At 40.2% G+C, this 9,840-nt stretch overlaps 1 pseudogene; it reads right to left on the bottom strand.

Moving 5' to 3' along the window:
- Positions 1–1,954: 1,954 nt before the first annotated feature.
- Positions 1,955–8,509, bottom strand: LOC117096749 (annotated as a pseudogene).
- Between the last annotated feature and the right edge of the window lie 1,331 nt (positions 8,510–9,840).

Consider the following 9,840-nt stretch of genomic DNA (forward strand, 5'->3'; position numbering starts at 1 on the left):
AGGACAAGAGACTTGGAGCCTGAGCACACAGGGATGGTGCAAACTCAGATGTTGATCCAGGCAGTTTAGGAACACATGTTTTAAAATTGGAATTGTTGCCTCAATTTTCTCTTTCAGTGTGTAAACAGAACCTCCAAATAAGATTAAATTGAAGAGAAAGTATTAAAGGGCAGTATTCCAGTGGAATCCATGAACAGTTTGCTTGCACTGACTTGCTAAGGAAGGAAAATTTTTAAAGTAGTCGTTATTCTTAAGAAAGTTAAATTTATAGTTTAAGTTATGGTATATTTTGTACTGGGCACTGTGCCTTCCTCATAATATTCTTATTAGATATTTGTTGATTTAAGATGTTTTTTACTTCATCACATGTATTTAGCAAAGAGTAAATTCTTTTTTTTTTTTTTTTTTTTTTTGAGACAGAGTCTCGCTCTGCCGCCCAGGCTGGAGTGCTGTGGCCAGATCTCAGCTCACTGCAAGCTCCACCTCCCGGGTTCACGCCATTCTCCTGCCTCAGCCTCCCGAGTAGCTGGGACTACAGGCGTCCGCCACCTCGCCCGGCTAATTTTTTTGTATTTTTTAGTAGAGACAGGGTTTCACCGTGTTAGCCAGGATGGTCTCGATCTCCTGACCTCGTGATCCGCCCGTCTCAGCCTATCCTTGTGACAAAGTATACTCCATGCTAAATGTGGTACTAATTACTTGAGTGTGAAGGTGAAGATTTTTCCTGGCAAATTTGGAACAACGGCTTAAAAAATAGGTACTACACAGCTGAAGTCTTTCTTTCCAGATTCAACTCATATACCTACTATCTTGCCTTTCCCTAAGCATATATATTTAAATTCTAGAAACCGCCACATTCACTTATTAAAGCCAAGCATGTGTCTAATATTTATTACACTACATTTTTAGTTTTATGAAATACTGCTTGGAACAAATAGTCACCCAGGACAGAGGTCCCGAACCCCTGGACCATGGACCGGTATTCGTCTGTGGCCTGTTCCTGAGCTGCACAGCAGGAGGTGAGTGGCAAGTAAATGAGCATTACTGCCTGAGCTCCGCCTCCTGTGAGATCGGCAGCAGCATTAGATTCTCATAAGAGCACGAACCCTATGGTGAACTGCACATGCGAGGGATCTAGGTGGTGTGCTTCTTATGAGATTCTAGTTAATGCCTGATGATTTGAGGTGGAACAGTTTTGTCCTGAAACTATCCCCTCCGCCTCCTGGCCATGGAAAAACTGCCTTCACGAAACTGGTCCTTGGTGCTAAAAAGGCTGGGGATCACTGATCGAGGGCATAGCTAGTTTTTGCCATAGCTATGTCATAATTAGATGTGACAAAATCTCACCTGTAGATCTGAGTTGAGCATATGAGCCTATTTCATTGTGGTAGACAATTCTGTCTGCCGTGGTCCTCCAAAGATATTCACATCCTAATCCTCAGAATCTGTGAATATGAACCTTACATGGCAAAAGGGAGTTTGTACACATGATTAAGTTAAGGATCTTGATGTGGGGAGATTATCCTGGATTAACCAGGTGGGTTCAATGTCATCAAAAGGCTTCTCCTATGAGGGAGGAAGAAAGTCAGAAATAAGAGTAGGAGATATGATGTTTGAGCAGAGGAGAGAGAAAGAGAGAGAGAGAGTTGAAGATGATATGCTGCTTCTTTTGTTTTGAAGATGGACGAAGGGGCCCTGAGCCAAGGAATGCAGGCCACCTCCAGAAGCTGGAAAACGCAAGGAAATGGATTCCCCCAAGAGCCTCCAGAAGGAACACAACCATGCCAACCTGTTTTAGACTTCTGATCTCCTGAACTGTGTTGTTTTAAGCCAATAAATTTGTGATAATTTGTTATAGTAGCAATAGGAGAAGAATACAGCAAATCAACACTGATTTTATTTTCTTAACATGGTGCAACTAATACCAACTTAAAAGCAATTTAAACTTTACACACTAGTCAGATTCTCTAAAGAGACAAACGTAAGTGGATATAAGAGACTAATTTAATCTTCTGACATCTATGGGCACATTGAAGACTGGGAGAACTGGTAGTGTTCACGCAGTGTTTGTCCAACCCTTTAACCCAGCACCCTCTGGACCTGCACTGTCCACCCCACCTGGAGCTACTGTGCCCTGGAATTGTATCTAGAATGTAATGAGATGTGCAGGAAGTCTAAGATACACTATGGATTTTGTAAAGAAGAGTACAAAAATACCTTGATGATTTTTGCTTTGTTTTGTTTTTGAGACAGTCTTGTTCTGTCATCTAGGCTGGAGTGCAGTGACACAATGTCAGCTCACTGCAACCTCCTCCTCCTGGGTTTAAGCAATTCTCCTGCCTCAGTCTCCCAAGTAGCTGGAACTACAGGCACATGCTACTGTGCCTGGCTAATTTTTGTATTTTTAGTAGAGACGGGGTTTCCCTATGTTGCCCAGGCTGGTACAAACTCCTGACCTCAAGTGATCCACCTGCCTCAGCCTCCCAAAGTGCTGGAATTACAGGTGTGAGCCACTGTGCCTGGCAATAATTTTAAAATATTGATGACATGTTAAAATGATACTAGTTTGGATATATTGGGTTAAATAAAATATATTATTAAATTTAATTTTAACTTGTTTTAACTTAATGAATGCTGTTACAAGAAAACTTACATTGCACATATAAGTCATATTTCTATTGGACAGTGTTGCTCTACACAGATGAATTCTATGTAATAATGTAATTAATATCATGTAGGTTATGTCAATTGATAGATTATTGATTAATGATTAGACTGCTGCAGTTGAGAGAATTGATGGATTTATATATATATATATTTATGCAGTTTAAAACTAGTTTAATCTCCATTTTTTGTAATCATATTTTGCTAGAGTCTGACCTCTACAAATCTCAGGTTAAACTGTGGTGAGTTAAGTCAGACTTTGAAAAAACTATCTGGAGGAATGCCTAAGGAATAGTGAGAAATCCTGTTGGCAGCTCAAAGGTGGCATTTTTGGATGGCGGGAGGTAGGGTTTTCTGTGGTGGGTGAAAGTGACTTTTGTGGATGTTTTGTTGCCTTTTTTTTTTTTTTAAAGGAAGGAAAGGTAGTCCATAACTATGAAGACATTGTTACTATAAAAACCCTAATTTAGGTAATTTTTTTTTTGGTAAAATGAAAAATGTATTTTTTCCTTTTAGTGTAGGAATACTTACAGGGAAGACAGAATTAAAAAGAGGAGGCAGGTTGCTTGTATAAAAATCACCCAATTGACACCATTAGGAAAGACCTAAACCTTGTGGGTCCATTAACCCATGTGTGTCTGGTTAGGAATAAACTATGCTACCAATAGAATGATGAGGTTAGAGCTTCCTAGACCATTGGCAAACTAATTTTTTTTTTTTAGGGAACAAATTTATTTTGATTTTTCTGAAAATATCAGGAACCATGAAAAACAAGGTTGATATTTGGCTGTACCAAAAGCAAAGTACAAGTAAAAATAACATTTGAAAACCATGTTTAACCTTAGAGAAACATGTTTAAAATACAAAGTTGAACATTCTTTTCTCTATAGAGCTACACAAGTTTTCTAAACCACAAGACTGCAGGTTTTTTTTTTTGTTTTGTTTTGTTTTTTAACTGACATAATTTTTAGAAGGAAAAACTAAAGGGGAATAAAAAGCACTCACCTCCTACCCTGGAATCTCATCATTTATAAAATAACATGCTCAAAGGTCAGTGAAAATAAACAGTTGATAAACCTGAAAACAAGTCTTTTAATGAGTTCAGGTTACAACCAAACGCAGGATTTTGTAGCTGGGAAGGAACAGCTTGTATAACAACCGAGCCTTACCAAATACAAATAAATATAAAAGGCAACTAAAAACAAACTATAAAATCAAAATCTTTCTGTAGAGTGGCAACTTTCACAAAGCAAAAACAACTTAGTTCCACAGAGTTGTGTATTCTGTAGGCATAGGGTCCATTTTTTTCCACGTCCTTCTGTCATGCACTATCAAAATAAAAGAATCTTTGTCATGGAGTATGTCTGCTGAGGAAGGCACCAAAATTCTATCCTCCCTATTCCCCTAAATAATAGCAATAAACCTCTTATCAATCTTTTCAAGGTAACTTCCACACCATTCAGAATTAACATTCTAAATATGTAAAGCTGTAGAAGGAAGGTCCTGCCTATTCTCTTTGCCCCTCTCAATCATTCTAGTCTGGTTTACCAAACAGAACTGCTAGCTAGGAGGATAAAAATATATTCCCATGTTCACTAGCCATTAAATAAACATAGCCATTTGTGCAGGAAGCCTAACATTTTTACTACTTCCTAACTTTTTAAAACTTAAGGATAAGCCCATTTCCACAAGCTAACTTTACAACTCCTTAATATTCTTAATCTGGATAGTTTACTTTGCAGACTTCGTTGGTGTCTGCCTTTTTCAATTATTTTACCCAAAAAATAGGCTGTGAAAAAAACTTTCAAATTCAGGAAACCCCTGCAGGGAACCCTTATGGTGTGTGAGTGTGAGCACTAAGTTGAAGAATACTCTTAATTCACAGAAATGTAGGACTGTCAGACTAGAGCTGAGTTCATTCTCTTCTTTCAGAGACAAAACTTCAAGCTGAGCAGGTTTGCAGAAAGGGTTCCCCATAGAGTCATATACTAGTGCTGGGAAAAGGAGAGAAAATAGTACTTAATTGGGTTTTGTGGTTCCTCCAGGTGGGTTCTAGAAAGATTTGAGAGTTGTACTCTTCATTTTCGAGTCCAAGTGGCTGCAGAAACATTTCAAGAATTCCCCTGGCAAGGTAGCAAATCAGTTTCCTTTTAGATCTAAGACTCTTGTCACTTTAAGAAACATTTTTTTCCCCAGAACCTTTCAGAGACTTGTTCATTTGTTCATGTGATGAAAATCGTCTGCTAAATAGGCTAGTTTCTGTAGCCATTTTTCATGTCCAAAGCACTCAGCAAAAGCTGGCTGTTTTCTTATAAGTACTTGGCAATTCACCTTTCAACTCAAATGTCCTGTAGAGAACTCTTCCTCTGATAAGTCACTGGATGTCTGATGATGCAGGAGGTTTATGTGCTGTTTGTCCAGGTTTTTGTTTTGGGTGTTTTAATTTTTTAAACATTTTTGCATAAATGGGTCTTTGATACAGGTAACCAGTTTTGTAGCATTATTCAGAACGTCACTGTATCTTCAAGTTTTTTGATATCAGCATCTCTGTGAAGAAAGCAGTGTGCTATAATGTCAACATCAGGATTTCTTTCTTTCTTTTTTTTTTTAATGACACAAAATGACTTATGGAGACAACCACTGATGGGGCACCAGGAGGGTGGATAACAGACCTCTGGTTACCAGATATGATGTCACAACATTATATATTGGCCTTTGTTTTGGTAGCCTAGAAATAGGAGAAGTTTTCTTTGAATTTCATCATTTACAAATCTTACAAATGCTACAGCATGACAAATATTTGTGAAACCTGTTGACTCATCATCCTGGATAGAGAAGCTGCTGCTTTTCAGTTAATGATGCAAAACCTTTTTGGCATCATTTGAGATATCAGACTTATTGAGAATAAAGTCTTTTATTCTCAAGACTTATTGAGAATAGTCTTTGTACTGCATCCTGCCCCAGCATTGTAATGTTATTAGATTCTCATCAACTATGCATATTTTCCTTTCCTAAGTTCTTCTACAAGATAATTCGCTTCCTAAACCTTTTGACTAAATGTGATTTTTGAACAAAAACCTTACTGTTTTGATAGTCCAAAAGCAATTTGAAAATAATGAATATTCTTTCTTGTCAAGTGGCTGTGATTTATAGTTACAATTTCTAGTTTTGTAAGTTGCATGCCACAGACTATGCACAATGGGATAGGACAGCTTGGACTGAGTTCATATAAAACCCTTGAGGACTAGCTTTCATTATAAAGACAGAATTTATTTGTGTCCCCTGTTGCACTAGAATACTGAAGTATACTCAGAAGACCAAAATTCTTCATCACCAACCTTTTCAGAAATGTCTGTAGCTCTGTGCCTAAAATGGCTCTCTTCTTTCTCATATCTTGCCTTCCCAAATTGCAGCACTGAACTGTCAGCTTTGTTACACACAAATGTTAATAAAATATAAAAACAGACATAGCCAAACAAGAAAATCACAAAACAAAAACTTCAAACAATTCACTTCTAACCTACATGATCCATATTTTTGCAATGTTTACAACAAAGTGGCAGGGGGACAGCTGAGCTGTGGCATGTAAAAACTCCTTCCTTCGAATGAAAACTCCCCTCTGATTTTCTACTTTACAGTTAGTTCACTACAGTAAGTCAGCTGGCACTGCATAAGAGGAGCCTGGGAAAGGCCAGCATCCCCCTCCCCTCCCATCCTCCCCTCTTTGCAACAGTGTGGCACATGGGTCTGCCTCTACATAATTCCATAAGGGCTGAAAGATCCCTAACAAAATGATTAACAGGGCTGTGCAATCATTGTTCACTACTGTGAGAACAGCATAATGCAGCACACAAATAAAAAACTGTTTTTAGTCACAATTCAAGGTGGAACCCCAGCAACATCTCATAGAGCCCCAGTTGAGAAACCCACCTCCAGCACCAAATGGCCTCCTGTGAGAGATCATTTTCATTTGATTTGGACCCTTCTGTGGCTTGACTTGCAAGTTCAGGTTTGGCTCCTCCCTCATTTACCACCTGTGGATTAGACGGTTTTGTGTGCCCCAGCACCTCAGTATTCTCTGGTACCTGCTGGTTATTTTTCCCTTCTGCTGTGTTGTTTTGATCTGATTTGTCAGCAGCTTCCAGTTTACCTTCTTTCCCATTTCCCTGCTTTGAGTTAAGCTGTGATGGATCCTTAGAGCTCGTTATCACCTCCTGGAGATTGAATTTTCTTTTTCTTTCTTTCTTTCTTTCTTTTTTTTTTTTTTGAATGCTCTGTTGCCAGGCTGGAGTGCAATGGCACCATCTCCCACCTCAGCTCACTGCAACCTACGCCCCCTGGGTTCAAGCGATTCTCCTGCCTCAGCCTCCTCCCAAGTAACTAAGATTACAGGCCCACACCACCATGCCCAGCTAATTTTTTAATTTTTACTGGCGATGGGGTTTCACCGTGTTGGCCAGGATGGTCTTGATCTCTTGTCCTCATGATCTGCCCACCTCCTTGGCCTCCCAAAGTGTTGGGATTACAGGCATGAGCCACCGCCCAACCGGAAATTGTATTTTCTAAACAACATGTAATCTTTCACGACACTCAGGCAACAGACAGCTTTGATGATTTCTACTACCACCAGGTACTGTGGATTGGTGAGATCCAGTTTATTTTCTGAATTGAGGGTACACACTATTCCTCCCAATTATTTGATAACTTCTCTATTCTTGTGACTGTGTCCGGAGTTGGTTCCTTCTGGTGGGTTCGTGATATCACTGACTTCAAGAATGAAGCCGCGGGCCTTCCCGGTCAGTGTTACAGCCCTTAAAGGTGGCAGGGACCCAAAGAGTGAGCAGCAGCAAAATTTTATTGTGAAGAAAGAACAAAGCTTCCACAGCATGTGAGGAGACCAAGTGGGTTGCCACTGCTGGCTGGGGTGGCCAACTTTTATTCCCTTATTTGTCCCCTCCCATGTCCTGTTTCTGTCCTATCAGAATGCCCTTTTCTCAATCCTCACAATGATTGGTTACTTTTAGAATCCTGCTGATTGGTCCATGTTACAGGCTTCTTGCTAGCTTCAGAGCACTGATTGGTGCATTTTTACAGAGTGTTGATTGGTGCATTTTACAAACCTCTTGCTAGCTACAGAGCACTGATTGGTGCATTTTACAATCCCCTTGTAAGACAGACTAGTTCTTCAAGTCCCCACTGGACCCAGGAAGTCCAGCTGGGTTCACCTCTCATGACTGCTATTTTGAGATTTGTACACAATCTGAAACGTCCCTTTGCTTGGAACTTTAAACCAGGGTTCCAAAAATGTTTCTGCATATTTTTTCATATCTTCTAAAAAAGCCTTGCAGGTGCCTGAGATGGGTAACATTCGTAGAATAACTTGAGTCTTCTTGGTTTTGTACACATCTTGGAGAATATTATGCACCAATTTATCAGGTTCTATCCCGAGTGTCCTGATGAAGACAATGTTATTTGCTCCACTTTCCACTAACTGGAATCTTCTTAGGCTCATCTCTGTAGATGCTTTAATGTCACCAACTTCTTTCTTCAAGGTAGCCTCCACATCATCATCTTCTCCCTCACTTCCAGGGGGCTTCTGATCCTTGTCTGTAAACTTTTCCAACCCATACCTGTCATCGCCATATTCATTGAGCAGGGTGTAGGCCTCCTCCACACACACGCGCTGGTTCATGTTGCAGGTGATGAGGATGCCCCTTAGCCTGGGCTATAGCTGACTGGGTCCGCCAGAGTCGCAGCGCCGAGCCCGCTTGGCCAGCACATACTGAGCCTTGCCTCTGCACTTCCCGCCGCCAGGCTGAGGAGGCTGCTGGGAGGCAACCGCCATGATGTGTGCAAGCTGAGAGGAAAGAGAAACATTTCTCCACAGCTGTTGGAGTCCTCACCTCCTGGCGAACTTCTACACGGTTTAGGGGTATGAACAGAAGAAGTACGATGGCTTCAACATTTGGGATACATATGCCTTTTTACCTGCAGACCATGAGTAGTTTTTAATCACTTAAGTGTTTTTGTCTTCTCACAAAGGTTTCATGGACACATCTTTCTCTTTCCGAAGAAACAAATTTCTTTTGAAATCCTGTTAGTGTTTCATGAAGGCATCTAGCCAGTGCAGCTTCCTGGAAGGAAACTTCCTTCTTAGGAAACTAAACAAGATCCGAAAGCAATTATGCTTTGCATGGCGATCACTTAGAGTTCAGTGTGGGAAAAAACCATATATGTGTATATTAGGCGTGCGTGTGTGTGTATGTGTGTGTGTGTATATATATATATAATATATATATATATATGCAAAAGCAAAGTGATGTGTATTTGGTAAAAGACAAAACATTTGCCTTCTGGGCACTCTATACCATTTTGAGAATGCTAAATATCACTTAGGACATGAGGGTCATGGTTTGACACTCAGCATGAAAAAATATATATTAAGAAAATGTGTTCTGGGCATAGTGGTTTGCACCTGTAATCCCAGTACTTTGGGAGGCTGAGGTGGGCGAGGCTAGAGGCGAGCAGTTCAAGACCAGCCTGGCCAACATGGCAAAACCCTGTCTCTACTAAAAGTGCAAAAATGAGCTGGGTGTGGTAGTGCATGCCTGCAATTCCAGCTACTTGGGAGGCTGAGGTAGGAGTATTACTTGAGCCCAGGAGACAGAAGGTTGCAGTGAGCTGAGATTGAGCCACTGCACTCCAGCCTGGGAGATAGAGCAAGACTTTGCCTCCAAAAAAAAAAAAGAAAAGAAAAAGAAAAACAGAAAGTTTGTATAAACTTTATAATTTCAATAAGTAAATAAGTGTCATAAATGATTATTAGTGGAAGGATTTCTCTTTAAATTACTTGGATCATCCCTCCCCCAACCCATCACCAGTTTTTAACTTTATTTTGTAGAGGCTGCCACACTCATCTAGGGGCTGCGTCTACTAATTGATGTAAGTATTGACCACTTATGGGGTTTTAGTGAAATAGTAGCCTCTGAAAAGTTTCCCCACTTCCTGAAAAATCCATGTACATTTATCATTTTGATATATGTATATATATACAGAAAGGCTATCAGGACCAGGCGGATCACTTGAGCCCAGGAATTTGAGACCAGCCTGGGTAACATGGCAAAACTCTGTCTCTACAAAAAAACACAAAAAAATTAGCCGAGTGTGGTGGTGCGT

Source organism: Trachypithecus francoisi, unplaced genomic scaffold (genome assembly GCF_009764315.1).
Source record: "Trachypithecus francoisi isolate TF-2019V2 unplaced genomic scaffold, Tfra_2.0 Lachesis_group14, whole genome shotgun sequence".
In the NCBI taxonomy this organism is placed as follows: domain Eukaryota; kingdom Metazoa; phylum Chordata; class Mammalia; order Primates; family Cercopithecidae; genus Trachypithecus; species Trachypithecus francoisi.